Source organism: Solanum stenotomum, chromosome 3 (genome assembly GCF_019186545.1).
Source record: "Solanum stenotomum isolate F172 chromosome 3, ASM1918654v1, whole genome shotgun sequence".
NCBI classification, from domain to species: Eukaryota; Viridiplantae; Streptophyta; class Magnoliopsida; order Solanales; family Solanaceae; genus Solanum; species Solanum stenotomum.
In genome coordinates this window covers 13,255,846-13,263,262 of record NC_064284.1, presented here as the reverse complement: position 1 = coordinate 13,263,262, position 7,417 = coordinate 13,255,846, and positions in this window count along the sequence as shown.

Below are 7,417 nucleotides of genomic sequence, written 5' to 3'. Positions count from 1 at the left end.
GAAATTCGGCATCTGCCACATAAATTAGAACAAAGAAAGTAATAAATACTACTTTCAAAATTATGTTTAAAAAAAAGTACTACAAATCACAATAGCTAACAATTTAAAATATTTTTAAAATCATATAAAAATTTCAATAACTTCTCAAATTCCATAATATGACATGAATTAAAAAAAAAGTGTTATAAATCATAATAAATAGTACAATATTTAAACTACTTTAAAAGCATTATAAATTGTAATAAATAATACAACAATTTAAATTACTTAAAATTTAACAACTTAAATTTTTTTTTAAATGTATTAAAATTTTGGTTAATTGTCAAAACTTTACATGTGCCACATAAATTGGGACATGGACAGTCACACATATTTTTTTTTAAAAATTACATTAAAAGTATTCTATCAATTAACAACATATATTGTTTGAAATTGACGAAAAAGAAACTGTAAATTACAATAATTAACAAAATAAATTTCTCGACTCCAACAAATCTATCAATTAATGCCACATAAATTGGGACATGGCAAATAACATATATTATTAAAAAATTAGGTTCAAAATGTATTATAAAATACAATAATTAACAACTTAATATATTAAAGAGACATATAAAAAATGGTTAATATTTGAAATTCTGCATCTGCCACATAAATTAGAACAAACAGAGTAATAAATATTATTTTCAAAATTATGTAAAAAAGAAAGTACTGCAAATCACAATAGCTAACAATTTAAAATATTTTTAAAATCATATAAAAATTTCAATAACTTCTCAAATTCCATAATATAACACTTAAATACATATTATATATTAATTACTATACTATAAATGACTTAAATACTCCATATTATCTATTACAATAATTAACAATTATTTGACATTTTAAATTCTATCAATGCCATATAAATTAGGATAAAAAACCTAACATATAATATTTAAATATATTTAAAAATAATATAAGTAATACTATACATTACAATAATTAACAACTTAATTATTTAAAACTTATATAAAAAATTTAATTGACTCTCTAAATTCTATTGGTACCACATAAAATGGATTATATGATAAACATATATTGTTTGAAATTGACGAAAAAGAAACAATAAATTACAATAATTAATAAAAAAAATAGTCGACGAAATTGACGAAAAACAAATTATAAATTACAATAATTAACAAAATAAATCTCTCGACTCCAACAAATCTATCAATTAATGCCACATAAATTGGGACATGGCAAATAACATATATTATTAAAAAATTAGGTTCAAAATGTACTATAAAATACAATAATTAACAACTTAATATATTAAAGAGACATATAAAAAATGGTTAATGAAATTTTGTGTGTGCCACATAAATTAGAACAAACAGAGTAATAAATATTATTTTCAAAATTATGTTAAAAAAAAGTACTACAAATCACAATAGCTAAAAATTTAAAATATTTTTAAAATCATATAAAAATTTTAATAACTTCTCAAATTTCATAATATGACATAAATTAAAATAATAAAATAATATATATTGGACCCCGTGTTGGCACGGGGTCCTATATCTAGTCTATTCATAAGTATGCATTAATTACTAAAGTATATTACATTATTTAAAAGCAGCCTTTGCCTTGATGAAGACAAACGGAATATTGCCTTCATCCACAGAATATATAAATTTCAGGCTCCGGCCGATATCTTTACACCCAAGTAAAGAGGGAGAATGCAGTAACTTGTATATGTTTTCCAAATCTAGTATATACCACGCAATCACTCTTCATAATCCTGAAAAAGTCTTCATAATTTGTGTATTTGCTTGCTATTAGTCCATCTCCAATTCATAAAGCTGCTAAGGGCATTTTTGACAAACAAAAAATAGCTATCTACCGCCACCTTTTAGGTTAGTGACACTATTTCATTTATAAATTATAGTAATGATTTAAAGAAAACAAGTACGCTAGTATAAAGCGTGTACTATTACTTTTGGCTTAATTAACTCTCTTGAAATTGTCCCCTTAATTCATTTAGACATTTAAATTCAGACTTGTATCTATTAAACACCTCAATTTTTTTGAATTTGAGCCATTTGTACATTTTTTAAATAATCAACTCAAACTATAAGAATGAGTGAAATACACTCGCGATAACATCACAATTTGACAAATTAAATAAGTAAAATTTACATAAATCTTGTAGTGTCAAGAACTAATTACATCATATCTCTACTCTTTTCCAAATTACTTAAATTTATAAGACCTCGGATATATTAAAAAATCTGCTGATACATAGCTTACGAATTGCAAATGATATATTACTTAATGGAAGAGATGTATTCGAAAGGGAAGAAATGTATTCGAGAGGGGATATAATGTATATGAGAAGGGATATGAATGCGCATGATTATCATGAGTAGTTGTGGGTAGGACAATGGGATTGTCGGAAGTAGTGAAAGACTCCATCTAATTACTAGTATAAAGACTTTCTATTTTAACAATGAATTAAAAATGGGAAGGTTAAATTCTATTTATTTATCAACGTTAATTTATTGGTTTATTGCTATAAAAAAATTTACAACTTGAAGCAAAAATATTTATATATATATATATATATGTGTGTGTCACGTCCCGAGCCTACACCCTGACGGGACTGGCACTCGAGAACCATTGTTGGCCCCAAGAGAACCCTTGGCCTGGCTTAGTTACTCAGCGGAAGACTCAACTCAACAAAGATAAATCAATGTAATAAACTGGAATGTTATAAAGGAACATTCAACTGGCCATTAAGGCAATTTCCTCAAGTCTTAACATAAGATAATGACAATGAAAAGACTAAAGAACTAACATATGACTGTCTATGAAGCCTCTAAAACAACTGAGATGGATGTCAGGACAAGACCCCCGATCATCCTCACAAATGAAATACGAAAAAGTAAATGATAACAAAAGAGACTCCGGAAAGCAATGAGGCTCACCAACTGACTCTGAATGCTCAACTGGATCAACGAGGCGTTGGATGCTGATCCATGGTTACTTGTGTTTGCATCATAATAAAATGCAGGTCAAATGACATCAGTACATTGAATGTACGAGTAAGCGAGGGGAATTCTAAAACAAGACATAAGCTTGAAAGGAACTGAAGAACTTACCTGGCTCAACTCAACACAACTGTACAATTTCAATATAAAGCAGTTTAAAACAAGTGCAATATAAAGAAGAGTTGTTTAGAACATGTTGTAAACTCTGTGTGTATGCAAAGATACATATAACTCTGAAATGTATGTAAAAATACAATAAGCTGTGTATATAAGAATACAATTACTTCTGTAGGAGTTTCCCTAACCGACAACCATCACTTAGAGCTATTGTGATGATACAGCGTTTTGCCTCACGCTATCAGGGCCGTCTTATACCTTGACGAGGGTATAGTGTTTTACTCGAAAAATAAAAGAAAAATGACTTGATATGAAAAATCGACTCAACTTATGTTTTGAAGAAAAATCGATTTTCAAAAGAGAGTCACCACTTAATTTTTGAAAGAAATTAAGAAAAATTATAAAATTCAAGTGACTTTAAAATAGAAAAAATCATTTGAAATAAAAAGGGTTCGAGTTCAATGTACATTCCGAGAAAGTGTTAGACCCTCGAAATGTCCGCTAACTTGCGGTTGACCGGCGATTTGACTAAAATGACTAACTTTAAAAAAAATATTAATTAAGTAATAAAATCCATTTTTTATTTTTGAAGGGAGATAAACTAAAGGGATCTTTAAGGGAAAATGATTCATGTTGACAAGATAACTAAGAAAATAGAATAAAACTAAGTAATAAATAAAAATATGATTATTTTAATTATTTGAACATAAAAAAGGAGAAATGCTTTCATTTGGGGAATTTAATTAAATAAAACCAATTCAAACAAAAGGTTAGTCAATACAATAACAAATAAATACAAGAGAGAAGAAATATCAAATCCGGGCCCTTGACCCAAATTCGTGAACCTGTCCTAATACTAAAAATACCCAAAACATGAGTTTGGGCCTATTTAAATCAAAATTCTGCTGATGGGCCATTCTTTAGGGCGTTTGGCACCCTTTTCACTCTCAAATGTCATGACATACGCCAAATGTATATATGATATATACACAATGTATATGACTGATATATAGTCCATTTTTAGGACCTCTGAAGCCCGCCTTTCTAATTTCAGCCCTGTATTTCTGTATTTTGACATTTTTTGACCTATATCTCAATGTTTTCACCATGTATATTGGTGTATACCGCTGTATACGTCAGGTATACAACCCTTTCTTAAACTTTGGAAACATATATCTTAGGTTTTATGCATCTGTTTCGTCTTCGATTTTGACCCTGTACATCGATTCCCTGCTGGCTGACTCAAAGATAAAGAAATTTGAAGGCCCAAATGAAATGCGGAGGGAGGGTGAAAGCCCATGAGGCTAAGACGGATTCATGCAAGAAAAGAACATAAAAAAAATAAACATTAGCGTCTATTTGAAAGGGCAGTAGCAAAGTAACCACATAAATTTTAATTGATCTAAATTCATCCTTAAATGAATTACAATCAACAGTAAACTTCAAATAAAATGAATTCAATCGCAAGTCTACCATAATGTTCAAAGATCATGTAATTTTAGACTCGACAAGCACAAAGTAGCAAATCAATAAACAACTAAAGCATGAAAGAATGAATGGGGTCATGACTAGATATTTCTCATAGTCTGATAACACAAACAGATCAATGAAGATAAATGAGAGAAAGTGCTACTGCGAAATACTTTAAGCTCAAATTGACAACATGAACAACTCTACATTTCTCATGAATGCATAGTCAGCGAAAGGAAAGTTAAAACAACAAAATTGCTCTTAATTGCTCTTAGATTAGACTACAAAAGAAACTCAATCAATATAAACTATCAGGAGAGAAGAAAAGAAGAACTCATGCTTGATAAACGCAACAGGAGCAGAACACCACTGCATTATGGGGAAGATTTCAAATCAGACCAAATAAGAAACTTGACCAATTTATCACATACAAGATGAACTTTGAACAGACAGAGCATGAGTGGGGATTAAAATAATTGAAACAATCAGCTACAGATTTAAAACATCAAATATAAAACACTAAGTGAACTCAAAATATTGATGTCTTGCTTCATTCCTCCAACTTGTGGTGCAAGAACGAAAAGAGCGACATCAAACACCTCACATCATTATAGATTCATGATAAACAAGAACAAGCTAGGACTTAGTACGACACTTCAAAAACTAATCATAGCTACGCCATGAAAGTTGAGACAACAAGAGTAACAACAATTAGAAAAAATAGCCCTCCAACATCTATTCACATATTCAAGTTACAATCGAAACTAAAAGATGAAATAGTAGACAAAATGAGACGAAGAACCTCAACTCTTATCAATATCCAGCAGCAAACAAACTATATTCGATGAAGCAAACTGAGTTTACACGACAAAGAAATGAATTGCAAAATCGATTGACTAAACAGAAAGTTGTACTACTGACTTAAAACCAACAATGAGTCAAAACACCCCCAAATTTCTAACATTTAAACAGCTCAACAATTGAGAATCAAACACACCAACTTATTGAACGTAGCAGAAACGTGAACTAAAATTAGGAGAGGGTTTACCTTTTTTCGGTCAACGAGACTAGGACGATGACTTCGAAGCGATTCCACCACCATAAGCAAAGCTTCACCTGATTCCAAAAAGCTCCAAAGGATTTAAACTCGAGTAAAAAAAGCTAAAAATCTCTATTCTGGAGGATAAATCCTCTTTCTTTTGATGAAATTCACTCCGTTTTTTGAGTAGTAAATTAGTGTCTAAAAAAATATACAGGAAGAGAAATAGGGCAGATTTTGATAAGAATTCCCCAAATTTGAAATTCAAAAATCTCCCTCCTGAAGAGATAAGACTGGCCAGCAAGGAATCGTACCAGACTCATACAATTCTCAACGGACAACAATTTTAGACCCTTGATTTTGAGCAAAGGACAATGAGGCACGCGATATTGCAACACCTGGATGATTCAAGTACATTGTTTGTACAAGAGATAAGGAGAGAGGGGCGGGAGCGCGACACGCGTAATTTCTGGGCGTGCTGGACTGTGACTCGAGTTTTTTGGTTTCATTTTTCTGGGCTGCTAGCGTAGAAGAAAAAGAACATGCGTAGGGGGTCGGGTATTGGCGTTGTATTGCTGTTGGATTGTTGTTGTATTGAATTATTGGTGGGCTGATTCATTTGGTGGAAATGGGCCTGGGAATTGGAGGCATTATTGGGCTGAGTTGGGTTTTTGAGAATTGCTGCTAAATATAATGGAATGGGTTGAAATCTGGCCCAACTTAGGTCTCCAAATGGGTTTAAGGTGAGATTAAAGATGGGTTAGATCTTGGAGTTTAAGAAATAGTCAAATTGAGTTAAATTAACAAATTCGGCTAAAACCTAAATAAGGTGAATTAATATTAATTAATTAACGAGCTTCTTAATCTTGTCGAAATAAAATAATTAACTTAATTGTTAACTAATGATTCAAAATTATAATCATAATTTAAACTAAACTAATTTAATAAAATACTTACTAAAATTAAAATATTTTTGAGATGATTTTCGAAATGTTTATAAAATATACTAATTATATAATACATATATATTACTTAAAAATTATAAAAATGATAAAATTAATTAAAACGAACTTGAAAAAAATTTTGAACTTTATAAAACTAATTATTTCAAATCGTTTGGAATTTAAGAATCTCGGTAATTAATCTATATTGTGGAGGTCCAAAATTAGCTGTCAACAACTGTCCCTCAATTGACTTAGATTATTGAAAGAAATCCGAGGCAAATGAAATTGATAAATCCAATTTTGATCGGCCACATTTCACCTTTTAGAAAGGAGTTTTTGGTACGGACTTTAAGAATTATGGCTGAACCCCGAAATCGGATTTCCTACATATCTCAGGCTATATGAGAATTCATGCCCATTGTAGTTCGATACGTTTGATTTAACGCACGATTTTGAAAGAATTTAAAAGTTATCTTGACACCGAATTATGAAGGGACCGGGGTGCTCCAGAATAAGAATTAAGAGCTCATATCGAAATACAACCGAGTTTTCAACATTGAGCCCGCCTACATATCTGTCACGACCCGAGAGTACCCCCTAGTCGTAACATGGCGTATTCAACCCCGAAGGGGTCTTATACGAGCCACATAGTCATTCATTGCATTCAATAATGAAAATAGTGCGGAATAAAAAAAAACTTATTTACATCCACACATTTAAACTTTATTAAAACAACTTTAAAAACGCACAGCGGAAGTCTAAGTCTCACATGGCCATCTTAGACACAGTCACAAAACATAAGTAGGGACACG